This window comes from Mesoplodon densirostris, chromosome 10 (assembly GCF_025265405.1).
Source record: "Mesoplodon densirostris isolate mMesDen1 chromosome 10, mMesDen1 primary haplotype, whole genome shotgun sequence".
Taxonomy (NCBI): Eukaryota; Metazoa; Chordata; class Mammalia; order Artiodactyla; family Ziphiidae; genus Mesoplodon; species Mesoplodon densirostris.
Window position 1 is genome coordinate 9,062,488 of NC_082670.1, and position 16,988 is coordinate 9,079,475.

At 39.5% G+C, this 16,988-nt stretch overlaps 1 long non-coding RNA gene across 1 annotated transcript in view; it reads right to left on the reverse strand.

Annotated features, from left to right (window-relative positions):
- The window catches only part of LOC132497785 (uncharacterized), a 192,963-nt gene that overhangs the window by 82,756 nt on the left and 93,219 nt on the right, over window positions 1–16,988 (reverse strand). The window contains exons 3-4 of the long non-coding RNA XR_009533637.1: window positions 7,286–7,336; window positions 2,646–2,772 (exon numbers count right to left, since the gene is read on the reverse strand). This is a non-coding gene — a long non-coding RNA (uncharacterized LOC132497785). The remainder of the gene's footprint in view (window positions 1–2,645; window positions 2,773–7,285; window positions 7,337–16,988) is intronic.

Consider the following 16,988-nt stretch of genomic DNA (forward strand, 5'->3'; position numbering starts at 1 on the left):
AGGATAGGATGTGAGATAGTCATCTTGAAGAGTGAATGAATTAGGGAAACGTGGTAGGGTCACTGAATCAACACTGGCTACTGCGTGTTGGCTCCCATATCTGTTTTTGAACACTGGTATCGCTCCTGAGCTGCAAACTCATATATCCAGCTATCTACTGGTATTTGTCCCCTGGCTTTCTCATGGGAAAATTAAAGCCGTTCTCTCTCTGCCCACCTCCAGCCAATCCTCCTATGCTCCCTATTTCAGTGACTGTCACTCCCATGCCCCCCGCCCCCCGTTTCCAAAGCAGAATAATAAAGCCTTTGAATAACTCATAAACTAGTGTAGGAAAATATTTCTTATTTTCTGAGGTTGAGAACACTGGAAGAGAATCATGGTTTGGAAGGACCATTATTAGTTCAGTTTGAACATTATCAACTTGAGATATCAGTGAGAGATCCAATTGGAAGTGGTGAGTAGTTCAGCTGATACACATTGGGTGGCTGACTGATTATTCCTTTAGTAATTAGGAGGTATGCATAAGGCCACAGTTCACCTGGGGCTCCTGTTAAAATGCAGATGGTGATTCAGTAGATTTAATGCTAAGCTTCAAAGTCTGTAGTTCTAAGAAATTTCCAGATGATGCCAACAATACAAGTTCACAAACCTCACTTTGAGGGGTAAAGGTTAGGAGAAAGAAACCCATGCAGATCATTTCAATTTAATATGTTCAGAGTTATAATAAAAAGGGAACTACATGGACATAGTTCAGCATAAGAATTAGGCAAAACCATGGAGACTGTTCCCTGGCAGGCCAAGGAATGTGTCCTCAGTTCTGAGAAGTATGTAGAACCATGCAAGGATTTGAACAGAGCATAACATGGTTCTATTGCAAAATGCTCATTGAAGGTCAACCATGTGTCAATTGCTACCTCAACAGCTGTGATAACGCTGTGAACAGGGAAACCGGGGATCTTGCATCCTGGAGGGGTTAGGGAGCTCATAGTAAGCAAACCAATAAATAAACAAGGACATTTTAGATTGTAGAAGTGCTGTAAAGAAAATAAAAAGGATTCACGTGATTGAGCCTGGGGGGACTGCTCTAGTGGGAGCAGTTGTTGAGCCAAGAGGTAACCACGTAGTGGAACCAGTCAGTCCTGCAAGGATCTGGGGGAAAAGCATTCTGGGCAGAAGGAACAGCAAGGTGGTGGCCTTGAGGCAGGTCAGAGTGACTGGAGCCTAGCGAACAAAGGGAAGTGGTATGAGATGGGGTAGGGAAGATGAGCAGGGGCCAGGTCATGTGAGGGATTTGAAAGCTGCGCTAAAGAGTTTGCATTTCATTTTAATGTGGGAATGAAATAATCCAATTTTTAAAAGATAATTTTTGCTACTCTGTGAAGATTGTATTGTCCGTATGTTTGTTAGGTCTGGTGGAACATGGATTCCTTGGACATGCTCAGAACTGTACTTTAGAAAGATGAATCTGTCAACAACTTATAAAACAGCTCAGAGAAGAGAAGCTCTCCAGAAATGTGTACAATTGAGAGTTAAGGACAGCATGAACTGGGGAAATCAGACTCACACTTCCAAATGAGGCTACAGGAAGCAAGATGAGAGATTCAAATAGTACTCAACGCTCTTAAGCTAAGACCTTCCATTAAGTCCCTCGTTTAATCCTTTCTACAACCCCACAATGCTGGTTACAAAAATCAGTTTCTGAGGTTTTAACCCGGGCCTATTGAAAGAGAGATTCAAGGGCATCTGGTTGTCAGTACATAAATGTACATAAATGCTTCAGGTAATTTTAAATTCAGGGGAGGTTGATTTGCTGTGTCTCCACCTCCTTCTGTCAAAAAGACTGAAGGTGGTTACCATTTCGTAAGTACCAATTGCTCTCTCTAACCCTTTCTGCTTTTCTTAAAACTCTGCTGATTAACTTACAACCTAAGTGGTGAGATTTCAGGATTCCAGGATGAATCCACAATGAGAATAGCAACAAGTAAGCTTCTGGAGCTTGCTAAAGAAGTCTCTGCTCCTTGCTGGGGTTGGTGTGAATCTTTGCTGGGGTTATGAGGTAAAGGGAAACCTTGATGTAATGCTCTCAGTTGCAGTCCTCATTTGTATTTTCATGTAAATGAGTTTCAGATCCTTCTTGAGAGAAAATTTTGGCTGGGAAACTATGGACAGTTCTGTGCCCAGAGTTGGGGGCGAAAGGCTTGGGGAGTAGAATGGGGAAGGGGAAAGGGGAAGGAGGTGGCACAGGGCACTCAACTTCACTTCCTTCCCGCGTTTGCGTGGAGCCAGGAAACAACCACCCACCTCCTTCCTGAGCCCGAAGGCTCTTAAAATGTTTGCTGAAGAAGAAAAAATAATCTGGTTTTATAACTTTGCATTAGCTGTGCTTGTTTAGATTCTCATGTGAACCGTGCATCTGGATGGTTACCTTAAAATATGCATTTCTTTAAAAAGAAAACTCTGATCTGCATTTTGACCACTTTCCCTTGGTGTTGCTGCTGGGCTGTGTTCAGCCATCTCCAAACCAGAAAAGGTCTCATGGGCACAGGGAAGCTACAAGGTAGGGCAGGGCGAACTGCACACTTGACATTCAACTTCATAGAAACAGGGAGATGGCAAAAGTGGAAGGAAGGAAAGTCATCACTTACTGAGTGCCAACTGTGTGCCCGGGTCTGCTTGGACACATCTCGCGAAGGTTCTCTCAGGGCCTCCTCATTTCCTCTGGTTCTCGGAATCTCCGGTATTAGAGATGAGCCCAAATGGTGAACACACCTCCTGCCAAGTCATTTATATGAGTATTAGTAATAACTAATATTTATCAAGCATATAATGCATGCCAGGTGCTTTACAGGGATTCCTTCATTTAGTACTCTCCACATCTTAGGAGATGGTTCTCATTCATATATTCATTTCCAGATAAAATAACTGAACCCTAGAGATTCTAAGTGACTTGTCCAAAATCAACGGTGCTGTGATTCAAACCCAGGCCACCAGATTCTTAAGATCACATGTTCAGTTGTTATGGGACATCACATGTCACTGAGACAGTGAAGTCATAAAAGTATACCTGCTCTGGGTATAACTTGCCCGTAGGTTTATCTCTGAGGTCTTTAGGTCCCTTAATTTTTGTCTCCTTTTTCTCCCTAAAGGCATCCTCTCTTCACTTAAGGTACCTACAGCCCTCCTATATTGTATACCTCACTACAGTACCACCTCTTTTCTGAAAAAATTACCTAGTATAATTCACTCATTTACACTGATGCTATCTATGCCTTCTAGGCATAAGTGCATTTAAAAATTTTTTTCTCTCTAACTATAAAGAGGTGGTTTTTGGTTTTTTTTCTGAGAATTTTCAGCTATCAACTCGGGGATAAATGATCCGTTTGTCTCTACTATGGTCTGGGGATGTCTCCGGCTGGTGACTGGTTGGAATATCTAGGTGTAAGAACTTCCTCTCAAGGGTTTCCTGCTTATCTGGAGAGGGTGAGCTCCAGAACCAGTCACAGGAAGTGTGTTCTCTGAGTGATGTGAGTTAGAGGAACAGGTGTCCTGGCCTCATTAGCTCCGGGACCTGTGATTATGAGACACTGAGCCTACTCTGCCTGAGCATTCATTTATTCATTCATTCATCAAGTAAGCACGGTCACTTCGAATGGCACCGGGGATGCTCTGATAACCCAGACAGACATTGTTCCTGTTGCCACAGAGTTCACAATGCAGCGTAGGAGACAGACATTAAGTAAGAAATTTCAATGAAAAATGGGCATATTTCATCTCCCATTGGTCCTTTTCCTTCCTCTTCCTTTCTTACTCCATTGACATTATAATTTTTCTCCCATCCTTTTGCCCCAAGGCTCCCAGATGCCATGTATCCAGAACCTTCCTTCCACCCTTGTGCCAATATCCCATCTTGGACTTTTCTATCTCACTTTTGCCTAGTGGGTGATTATTACATTTGGTCCGCTCACTGCCAGCCAGAAAACCCATGGCTTGTGACCCATTTTGACCTGCCATGAGTCTTTTGGTCATTTTAAACACACACAATTAGGAACAGTGTCAAGAACAGGGAATAGTTGATGATCAACTTCAGAGTATCCATTAATTAATTCATTAATTCATTTAGCAAGCATTACATAGCTGGTATCTGCCAGGAATTGAGGTATATGGATGGAAAGGAAAAACACATTTTCTGCATAGTAAAAAAAAATAAAAATTTCCAAAGGAAAGGACCCCCATCTATCTTCTTCATGACCCTGTCCCCAATATTTAGCACAAGGTGGGAACTCAATAATTATCTGTGAAATATAAGAATGAATTCATATTTTGGCTGAAAAGACAGATATATAAAGAACCATAATAAGGTAGGATGACCATTCATTCAATAAATATTGATTGAATATCTCTAAGTGTTACATAATATGTCAAACAAGACAGATGCTGTCCTTGCCCTTATGAACCTTACAGTTAAAAATTTGCACAAATAAGTATTGGAGTTATGATAAGTAATGTGAAGAAGTGTAGGGTCTAGAGAGCATAAAATATGATATGTTTACCTGGCTCATGAGAAAGCCCTATAACTCAATAAAGCTCAGATTACTTTTGAAAAACTGAAAGGTTAATATGGTTGAAACATTTTGAGTGGGGGAAAGGAGAGAGTGGAAAGAGCAAGGTTAGGAAGAAAAGCAGAGATTGGATCCCCACGGTGTTAAGGCGAGATCCCCAGATGTGAGGGCAAGTTAAGGGTTCAGTGCTTATCTTGAGAGCAGTGAGAAGCTTTTCTAAGATTTTAAGAGCAAGATACGATGGGTTTTAATTTTTAGAAAATCACTCTGCTTTGAAGATAAAGAATGGGAAGAGATCAAGAGTGGACAGTAGGAGACCAATTAGGAGGCTACTGCAGTAATCTAGGTATGAGGTGACAGTGACTTGAACTAGGCGGGTGATATTGGAGACAGAAAAAAGTGGATGGATCCAAAATATATCTTGGTTGTAAAATCAATACAACATGATCACTGGATTGTGGGTGGGTGGTGGTGACAGTAAAGGAGAGAGGTTGTCACGCATAACTCTGGTCAATCCCATAAATGCTGGTGTCATTTTCTGAGATTGGAAATACTGGAGGAGAATCACGTGTTTTGGAGGAACATTGGGTTCCTAACCTAGTTAGGTTTTGGATACTATCACCTTGGGATACCTGTGCGAGATCCAAATGGAAATTTTAAACAGTTTAATGGATACATATTGTGTGACTGCCTGGCCCAGCATTCTTCCTCTAGCATAATTATGAGGTGTGCATGTGACGCAGTCTAAGGCAATTGTAATTGATTCATAGAGAAGTCATGTGAACATCAGTGGACCAATCAAATTCCTTCTCTTAGTCTGAGTGGACAGAAGAGAGATTTTTACACTCTGGTTGCAGAGCTGTGAGGATGTGTGTTCAGAGCTCTTAATGATTATGGGGATTATACTGGCTTATAAAAATGAAAATAATGTGCAGAGAGACAGGAGTCAGAGAGGAAGGATCCTGAGAATAACAGAGCCCTCTTGCTTCTGACTCTGGTTTGGTGACATGAATTAAGAGTCAGTATGTGTCTATTAATCTTGCACTCTCTCTCTGACTCTTTCTGTTTCTCTGTCTCTCTTTCCTTTTTTTTTTTTTTTTTGGATGTTTGTCTGTTTTTTATCTTACGCTAGTTTTGGGTGGGATTTTATCACTAATAATCACGACAATGCTAGCAATACATACAGTTGGATTTATTAGCTAGAACTCACACAGCGAGATCTTGGCTGTAGATATATTGTTGAGACTTGTTGATATATCATTTGAGACAGGGAGTGGACAAGGTCACCAAGAAAGAAAGGAAAGACACAGAGTACTGAGGTCTAAGCTCTGACGAACTCTAACACTAAAGATCCAGGAGAGGAGGATGAATTCCCAAGGAGGTTGAGAGAAATGTCCTAAGTCATTGGAGGAAATCCAGCAGAATGTGGTGTCCCAGATACTAAGGGTGTTTTAAAGAGGTGGTGATCGACTACATAGAATGTTCCAGAGAGGGCAAATATGACAAGAACTGAAAGGCAGCCATGGGATTGGGCAGCACAGATGTCCTTGGTGCCTTTACCAAGAAAAATTTAGTGAAGTGAGAGGTCAGGAGCCAGGTGGAGTGGATTGAGGAGGAGATGGGGGTGAAGAAGTAAAGAAAGCCTGAGTTTGCAAACAATTCTTTTGAGAATCCTAGCTGCAAAGGGGAGGAATGGGTAGGATGGCACTGGAGAGGGAGATCAAAGGGGGATATTGTTTATTGTATTTATTTTTTTAAAGATGAGAGGTACTAAAATCAAATTATATTTAAAGATCTATTAGAGCACAGAGAGAAAGCAGGTAACTCTGCTTGGGTGAGTAGAAGAAGGTCTCCCTAAGGAGATAACTGTGAGCTGGGTTTTGAAGAAAGAGTAAAACTTTTCCAGAGGAAGATGGCATTGCATGCAAAAGGAGATCGTAAGCCAACACACAATGCTGCATTTAAAGAATGGTCAACAGCTTAGAGCATGGAAAATTTTAGTCCTGGACCCTGTTAGAAGAAAGGAAAACCCATCCAAGACTTTTTCTACCTTTTATCTTTGTTCTCAATTTCATCTTTAAAATAATTGGTTAGACCAGATTATCTTTAAAGTCTGTACCAATATTAAAATCCATAGCTAATGGTGATCTGTCTTGAATGTTTTGTTCGACGGATAGCAATACTCCCCCAAATGAATATGCCACCACAGCTGTTTTCTGAAATTATGCTTTATATTGTGAAGCTTCCAGGAGGTTGGAGGCTCAGCTTAAAGTGGTCCCCTTAGAAAAAAAATAATCATGAAATATCTTTGAAGTCTACTGTGTTTTACCTTAAAGGTTCATGTGCATCCTATTCCTTAATATATTTGACATGAGTACTATTAAATTGTTCTATTATTCACTGATGCCCCAGGAAGATAGGCCAGCTACACCCTTTAGATTTAAATATTTCCACATAGTTATATGCATAAGCTCTGAGCAAGGCTGAACGTCCCTGGCTGGCTTCTATTTCCTAGACTTTCCTCACTTGCCCACTCACTACCAGCTTCATAGAGGCAGAGAGTCTGAGTGTCAGCTCTCTGCACAAGTGAAATATGGTAGAACCTGGGATAGAGAGGAAGGGAGCTTTAAGAGTAGCTTAAACTGAGTTAGTTGATCTTTATAAATGTCCTGTACCAGTGGGAATCAAGTAATTGCATTATGAGCCTTAGCATCTTAGCTACTCACATATCACAGGATTCACATCAACTTTGGTGTATAAAAGCCACATAAAATTGCCTGAAAGAAAAAAAAACACACATTAATTGGATTCTTGGCAAAAGACTGAAAAAAATGTCCCAGACTGATGAAGCGAGTTATTTTTAGATAATTTTGCCCTAAAATATGTTGGTGCCTCTGTAAATGAGTTCATAACACATGCTAAAAACTCCTTTGGCCTGATCCTTTAAAAAAATCTCCATTTTTTCCTTTTTATTACATAATAAAATAAAATGAGCTGTCTCCCAGTGCCTTCTCTTAGAAGCATTCCTCGGCTGAAATGTCTTTTTTCTGCTTCCATCTTCATGTTTACCTTCCTATGAGCCCCCTTCCTTTTTTCATATGCCCTACTTTTGTAACCTAAAGATATTGATAGAAATTTAAGTTCTTTCCACCATTCATTTAGTATTTCAGTTGTCCCCATTTTTAACCCATGAGCTCATCCTTATGATCCATCAGATTTCCTACATTTCAGCCCTCTGTCCTTTTTCTAATGAAAAGTGGGGGACTAACACTTTATATGGCATTGCAAGGGAAGGATTAAGCCACTGGTAGTTACAGAGATCTGGCTTAGTGATAAGAGATCTGCCAATGATTAGAAGACTTCACCTACTTGGTCTTAAGATGGAATTAGTCCAGATGGTGCCAATGGGAATTAAGGGACTGTATGGTCCCGGAGCAAACACAATGCCTGTCTTTTGGATGCTCTTAATCTCCCAGGTAAATGAGGGAAATAGGGCTTTCTGAGGTCTTGGCCATACATTCCCCGGTGATTATAGTACCAAATACTCATGATTCAAAGTGACTGGTTATCAGATACTAGACACATCTTCTAAATCATTAAAGGATTTAAAGGTCTGCTTGATGGTCCCATGTTACTAAAATTGATGAGTTTTAAAGTCATTTATTGTATTTCTGAAGCTGCATCTACAGAGGTATTCAATCATCTTGGTCATATGTATCACTGGAAGGAAAGACAAATTTAATTCTTCAAGAAAGCATGACATGGATATAGATATGTTTCCTTAGTGTGTCCTGTTTACTTTGCTTACAGAACCTCTACTGTGTATATCCGGGACAAACTTCATGAACTCTATGCAAACAGGCATACTTATAGTGCTTCCTTCTTTATGTTTCTAGCAACCTAGAATTTGACATCACAGTTAAAGTACATTCTTAGTGTATGTATTGCTTTCAGGGGCTAGGAAAATCCAGAGGCCCTCTGTACTCACATGACCTTGCCCTTTAAATTATTCCCTAAAAAATTGTCTGATGACAGAAACAATCAATTTCCAGTCTTCATGTGTAAGCTCAAATCTCTGATAAAATGCACATTGTCTGATTGAAACATTCTTTATATTGTTATCATTCATTTCGACTTTAATGTAAATGAAGATCCTGAGAAGTTGTGACTCTAGAGTTGAGGGGAGAGCTGGGGTTACTGGGTGATATTGGGTGATAATGAGGAAAGATTCGCTGAGGGTGGAAATGAATCAATCCTGACTTTGCTTAATTCAACAGTTGTGCATGAGATGAACTTGCTCTCAGTCAGGAAACTAGCGCAATTCCTCCAAAAGGAGGAGCTTCCAAACTTTTCTGTAACTAGGAATGGAATCTAAGGCCAGCTCCCATCTCTGGAGGTCCCATCCGTGGGCATCACCATCTATGTCAATGTGGGCAAATCAAAATGACTTCTTTTCAGAAATCTTAGGCATTTATATCCATCACACATTCTTTGTGGCTAACTTTCTTGCTTCTGATTACAGATTTGACTCTCAAAAAGGAGTGATGCAAAAACTTCCTGTCAAGTCATAGAGTTTGCACATACAGTTTTCTTTTCTTGAGATGTCTTTGTCTGGTTTTGCTAACAGGATACTACTAGCTTTAGTATAATGAGTTGGAAAGTGTCCCCTTATCTTTTTGTTTTTGGGAAAGTTTATGAAGGGTCGGTATTTTTCTTTAAACATTTGATAGAATGCACCAGTGATACCATTGGACCTGGGCTTTTCCTTCTGGAAAGTTCTTTGATTACTACATTGTAGAGAAAAAGAAAGTAGATTAGTGGTTTTCTGATGACCACCTGGTAGTGGTTGATTGCCTAGTAACTGCTGAGGGGCTGAGGGTTTGTTTTTTGAGTGTGAGGAAAATATTCTAAAATTAGTTTGTGGTGATGGTTGCACAACTATGTGAATATACTAAAAACACTGAATTGTTCACTTTGAGTGAGTGAACTCTATGGTATGTGAATTATATTTTGGTAAAGCTATTTAAAAAACAGGTATTGATTCTGTTCATCGTCTCTACTATTTCTGTTTTCAGTATATTATTCATTTCTGCTTTTTTTCTTCTTTTAAATTTCTTTAGGTTTGCCCTGTTTTTCTAGCTTAAGTTGCAAATTTAATTCATTCATTTTCAATTTTTAATTAGTTTACTTAAAATTATATATTAACCTTTAAAAACATTTTAGCTGCATCTAACAATTTTTAAAGTAATACTTTTATTCTGTTGTAAATATTTTGTAATTGTCATACAGTTCTATGCCCCTAAAATTATAGCTTCCAAATACATAAAATATATGAATATTTTGCAATGTCTACTGTGATTTCTGTTTTTCCCCATGAGTTATTCAGGAGCACATGTAAAAGTTTTAAAAATATGTGTCTGTGTTTACTATCTCTTAATGGACTTTTATTTTCATTATTATGTAGTACCCAAAATTATTTTTTAATTAAAAAAATGTGTGTTGGGCCTGAAATTCTATTTTGTCTAATACTGATATTGTTACACAAAATTTCTTTGGTTATTAATTGAATGACACCACTTTTCCCATAACTTTTGATCTTGCTGTGTGATCATGCAATTTTGTTTAGTGTTTCTTATAAACAGCAAATAACTGTATTAAAAAATTCGATCTGTTTATCTCTGTCATTTATCAAATTCATTCCATTTTCATTGTTACAATCACTGATATAATTGCACTCATTTCTACCTCCTTATTTTTTTTTACTATATTTTTATTGGATTTAAATATATATATATGTGTGTGTGTGTGTATATATACATATACTTCTATGCTCTTTTTGGATAAAGTTGCTGAGTTTTATTTTTTTAGAAAGGTCTTTTTAAAAAATTTTTATTTATTTTATTTATTTATTTTTGACTGCATTGGGTCTTTGTTGCTGTGTGTGGGCTTTCTCTAGTTGCGGCGAGTGGGGGTTACTCTTTGTTGCGGTGTGTGGGCTTCTCATTGCAGTGGCTTCTCTTGTGGTGGAGCATGGGCTCCAGGCACGCAGGCTTCAGTAGCTGTGGCTCACGGGCTCTAGAGCACAGACTCAGTAGTTGTGGTACATGGGCTTAGTTGTTGCGCAGCATGTGTGATCTTCCCAGACCAGGGATTGAACCCATGTCCCCTGCATTGGCAGGTGGATTCTTAACCACTGAGCCACCAGCGAAGTCCCAGTTGCTGTGTTTTTGTTTTTGTTATTGTTGCTGTTGTTTTAAATACTCTCCACACATCTTTTCTCTCTACTCTGTTGGTTTGGAAGTATTTCTATTATTTTAATTTTATTATTTCTATTACTTTAATTACCATCTCCAATCTTTGACCATGATATTTTTTCCAAAGTCTAAAGTTATTCAAGAAATTTTGGAATGTTACAATCTCTCTGGGCATATTTAACTACTCATTAAAAAACTACTTCCTGGAGTTTTCAAACTTTCCCCCCAAAATGCTAAAATAGCTTTTAAAATTGTTGATATTTTATTAAATTAATCAACATGTTTTATTAATATTATGTTTATCACCATTTCTTGTATCCCATACCCTCCCTCTGGGTCCATTTTTTTTTAACTTAAATATATCCTCTAATATTTGTGCTCATAAGCATCAATTGGTGGTAAACTCTCTTGCTCTTTCTTTATGAATCTAACAACAACTTTATTTCTCTTCTTTTTGTTTTTCTTTTTAATGATAGTTTGTCTGGGTATGAAAGTCTAGACTTAGATAACTTCACTTAGTATTTTGAGGATATTATTCTTTTTAATTTTATTTATTTATTTATTTATGGCTGTGTTGGGTCTTCGTTTCTGTGTGAGGGTTTTCTCTAGCTGTGGCAAGCAGGGGCCACTCTTCATCGCAGTGTGCGGGCCTCTCACTATCGTGGCCTCTCTTGTTGTGGAGCACAGGCTCCAGACGCACAGGCTCAGTAATTGTGGCTCACGGGCCCAGTTGCTCCACAGCATGTGGGACCTTCCCACACCAGGGCTCGAACCTGTGTCCCCTGCATTGTCAGGCAGATTCTCAACCACTGTGCCACCAGGGAAGCCCGAGGATATTATTCTTTTATCACCTCCTATCTACTCTTGCTATCAATTTGTCAGACCTTTGTGAGTAATCTGTCTTTTAAAATAATCTTTATTTTAAAGATTTTTTCCCCTCCCTTTGTTCTCAATGATTTGTAGTCTCACTACATTTGTTACCTTGTAGTAATTAATATTTATTTATCCCTCTGGGTCCTTAGATTTAATTTTGAATCTGAGGACTCATGTCTTTTTTCAGTTCTGTAAAAACATTAGCAAACCTCTCTTCAAATATTGCTTTTCTACCTTTCTGGGAAATTGTATTAAATAAATTAGACATTTCCATTTATCCTCTAAGACCTTTAACTGTTTTGTCATATTTTTCGTTCTTTATCTTTTTGTGATGCAGTCTAGTAAAACCCTCAGGGCTATCTTCCAATTCCCTGGTTCCGTACTGTCTAGTTGTTTATCAAAATTTTTTTCAAGAAATACTTTTTTCATGTTTAAATTTTTTACATTGTTTCTTTTAGATCTACCTATTTTGTTTAATTTCTTCCTGATTTTGCTTGTCAATTATGTGTTCTATTTTTAGTGGATGTCATTCTTTCACTTATCTCCTTTATCATCCTGAAAGTCTCTGTCAGGCTATTCTTGTACTTTAATTTTGTTTGGCTAAATGTATACCCTTTTTTATATTGATTTATATTGGCTATGTCTTAGCATTCTTTTCTTTGTTTTTGGTATCATGGTTTCTAGGCTCATTATGAGAAGGAATTAAGTTTTCTTTTTGTTGTTTTCCTTCTCTGCTTATCCCTCTCTAGTTTTTACAATTGCCTCCATTTGGCTTCTTGGGGCTTGCCGACCAAACAAGTCTTATGTTAACAGGTTTGGAGCTTACATACCTTAAGGATTATGGCCTCAAAGATTAAGGTTTATGGTCAATCTGGTCATAGAGCCAGAAGTTAGCTCCTTTTGGTTCCTGGAAATGAGGCTGTTTTTATGTCCTACCAATTAAAAGAGGCAATATTCCCAGGCAACAATTAGCAGAGCTTTTGTCAACCTTTATTATTACTACTAATAATACTACTGTTTTTTGTTTTTTTTTTTAATAAGGGGAAGTTCCACCCCAGTCTCCAGCTTGAGTCCTGTTGCCACTTCATACTGAGTAATTTTAATTACTGTAATCTCAGATGAACAAAACTCCCAGATATCTTTGCTTGCTTCCTGCCCCAGAAGCAGACCCAGATCTTTGTGCCATAAGCTACTGATTGCTTTGCTTTTCTGGTACGCATACCTAGTCCATGTAGGTGCTTATTGTGTTTTGAACCTACTTATATCATTTTACTTTTTTATTTATACTTCACCTATCATTGTACTTATTTGAAGGGGGGATTGAGTATAAAAAGCATATACTTACTAAATATAATCTTAATACCTGCTTAGGGTGATTCTTGCTTAAATACAATTTCCAAATTGCTTTAAAAATAATTTGAGTCCAACTGAAATAAACACTTTCTTAATGCTTTCTTAAACTTTAGAGCAGTGTTGTCCAATAGCAATGAAATGCAAGCCACATATATACTTTTACATTTTCTAGCAGCTACAGTAAAAATATTTTTAAAAAACAGGTGAAATGAACTCTCATATTTTAGTTAACCCAATGTATCCAACATATTATCATTTTAAAATAAAATCAATATGAAATTATTAATGAGATATCATTATTCTTCTTTTCACACTAATTCTATGAAATCTAGCATGTATTTGGTACTTACGGCACATCTCAATTCAGAAGAGCCACGTTTCTATTGCTCAATAGCCACATGTGGCTCATGGCTTCCATATTGGATGGTGCAAATTTAAAGTATTTATAAAATAATAGTAAATCTGATCACCACCATCACCAGTTTGGACTTTTTAAACTTCTTTTGTTCCAAGAATTTCATTAAGTAATTAAGACATACAGAGCAAAATTTAGATGGCCGCAAAAGCTGTATGGTCCTCTATATTATACTTGTCATCACAATGCTAGTATATTTGGAGAACTTTCCTTAGCTGCTTTTTCTAAACTCAGGAAAGATAGTGAAAGTCTTGTGTGTACAAATTTACGACAGAAATAAGACCATTTAGGCTTTCAATCTTGAAAAACTGGTTTCTGAAAAATCAAAGTTTTTGTTTTTTTCTGAGTGATGGAAATGAGATATATAGGGTTTGAAATGGTCATTACGTTAATTACTTAATGAATTAATTAAGAAGTTAAAACTCCATTTACTACCAAAAAGCATTTGAAGGTGCTAGTAACAATTAGAAAGGAGTCAGAAGTGTAAAGTATGATGGAGTTTTATGAGTTTATATGGATTTTCTTTCAGTTAGGATTAATTTTCAATTCCCCCTAGACATAGGATATTTGGTTTTTCTGAGTGTTCTAACAATGATTTTGAAAGGCTGTTTACAGTCTAACATCTCAGGTATCTCAGACACCTAGGTAGATCTGTTGGGTGCAAGAATTCCTTGCCCCTGTGTGGCATTAACAAACCTTGTTACTTCCGGGGAAAGTAATCCTTTCAAGATACTTGGTTACATTGTCAAATCACTTGTTTTCTAAACCATGGGACTACTTTCTCTCAAGATCTCGAAATCACACTCCTTTATAAGATTGTTTATTTCTACAGCTTAGAAACATTGATAGTTCATCAACCTCTTGATTTTATGGCCAATCTTGAGACATGCTAATTTGTCACATATTTTGAAACCCCTTCCTTCATGGGGAGTGGTTTCCCCCAGTAATTCCCAATCATGTTATATTTAATGAGAACAATACCAGTAATCACATTGGTACATAGCCCTTTTCTCTTTGGAATCTCTAAATGGTTTCCAGATTGGTGAGGGGTTGGTTTTCAAAAGCTCCTTGTGAAGAAAGAAGGGGAGGGGATTAGTTCCTAATCAAGGTAGTGGGGATGAGGCTCCGGACAAAATTGAATCGTTACCCATGTTGTTCAGTCAATCTGTGCTGTAACATTTCCATCCTGACTGAATGTTCCAATGAGCTGAGATGCACCTATTTGGCAGGGACTCCTCTTATGCTGGCTGGGGAACCATCATGCTGTCATCACAGCTGGATATGACAGGTTCCAGGAACTCAGAAATTGTTCTTGACATGATGGGAAACATATTTCTGTCTGAGCATCAGGAATGCGTCATTTCCTATGTAAGGAGTAACAGTACTGCTGCACCCCCAGCTCTTTCTATCTCAGTTGCCATGGCTTATTGTTCCCTATGGCACTTATCACCACATAACATGTTACATACTTGTGAATTTTCTGCCTCTCCTCATTAGCATGTAACCTCCATGAAATCCCTAGCTTCGTCTGTTTTGTTCACAGGTGTGTTTCCTGCCTCAGGCGCTTAGTAGGAACCCAGTAAAGCTTTATTGAACGAAAGAATGAATTTACACGCAAGAATCCTGCCTTCTTTCAAATAGTTAAGTGGAGTTGGGGAAGCCTAGATTGAGATCCCAGAGCTCTGGTTTGTGAGCTGTGAGATCTTCAGCAAGTTCTCTGGCTTTCAGGTGTCTCAGGTATGAAATGGAGCAATAATATGTACTTTATAGGTCAACTGCGGATTAGATGATGTCAAATGCTCAGGCAAGCTCGGGACCTGGCCTGCAGTAAGCACTCAACAAAGGGCGGCTATTGGGAAAAAATGTTTCACGAGTCCAGTGGTGCCTCCCCCAGAAAGTTGTTAGCACTCAGGACCAGTTGTTAGAATTCAGAACCTTCACTTCAACCACAGAGGTTTAAGCCTCAGGGCTTAAGTCACATTCCTTCAAGAATCTGGGCAAAGACCTGGGCCTGTCACGGGTCCCAGAGTCTTTAAGGCAGCAGAATGTGCTTAGGGGTTTTCCAGCGAATTTCAACACAGTCTTCAGGAATACCTTGTTCCGCGCGCTGGGGCCATTGGCCGGCTTTGCACCCCAGCCCAGTGGGGACAGCTGCTGAGAAGGGGAGGGGCTCGTGATACCCCACAGCATGTGGCTTTCAACAAACAGAAGGGTAAAAGTTTGGTTCAGCCCCCTCTGGCTTGGGGTTATCAAGCTGGCTTTGCTAAAGGGTGCTTTGTCCTTATTTGGACGGGGTGAGAAGTGGTGATGGGAGGCAAGAAGGTCTGGGGTGGGGTCTCTCCTAGACTCCTGATCGCCAGCCCTAGCTGGGAGCTAGTGCTGAAACAGCAGCGTCAGTGTGGCGACAGCTGACTCACAGCCCAAACCCTCATCTTTGGAAAGAGAGATACCTGGGCGGTCCTGCTTCTCCTCCTGGGCCCTCCTGGAGGAGGCATACCTCTGAAAGCAAGTGAGGGTTAAGTGCATAATCTTATCTGCTGCTCAAAGCACAGAAGGAATACTTTACCAATCATTTGAAATAAGTGGCGTTGCAAAAATGCAATGTTAAGCTGATACGCATTCCTGAAAGCTCCAGGAGTGGGTGGAGGTAGGATCACGTCAAGCAAGCTAATAATACAGTGTGATAAGTGAGACAGAGATGTGAAAAGCCACTTTGGAGCTGTTGGTGCTTTTACGCGTGTGAGCTATTGTTATCATTACTAATACACAGGCTATATGTTTCAGATGAAGAAAAGGGAGGTAAAAGGATTTAAGAAACAGGGTGTGCAAATAAAGATTTCTACTAAAACACATATGCGCATGCATGGGTGTGCTTGTACACATGCACACGCACACATGTGCACGTACACTGTCTTTGCAAGGTACTCGTTCTCTCTGACTTCTGGACAGAAAGTGGTCATGCGGAGCCCTGACCCTACACACTGTGCCCACTCCCAGCTCCCACCTCACCTGACTCCCCGCAGGAATGCTAGGAATGCCCTCCCTCCCCCTCCCTGCCCCCCATGCCAGCCCACCTACCAAAATCATGGGCTCCAATCCCAGAGCCTGGAGAATTCTTCCCTAGGCCTTTCACGGTGATCCACATTCTACTTGCTCTACATGTCTGTCACATGTTTGTGTTGTCCTGTTTCTGTAATTGGAAATTTGTTTTTGTAACTGGAAGAGTGGAATAAACCACTCCCTTCACTCCCCTCCCCACACCGCCGACCACCTCGAACAAGGTAGGGGCTACGGGGTGTGCTTCTTGTTCAGAGGGTCATAAATCTTCACACTCCCTCTTCCTCTGATGGAAGGTCTCTGAGAGGCCTCCCTAGGACAGGGAGGTGACCCAAAGGACAGAAAAGTAGCATTTCAGAGCTTCTGCAGGGCTTCCTGCAGCCGTCTATGATTAGCGGGTCCTGACTTATCTGGGGTTTCTTAAGCAGGGGTCAGGGGTCCAGGGGCAGCCTGGAGTCCCTCTGAGGATGAGCAGAG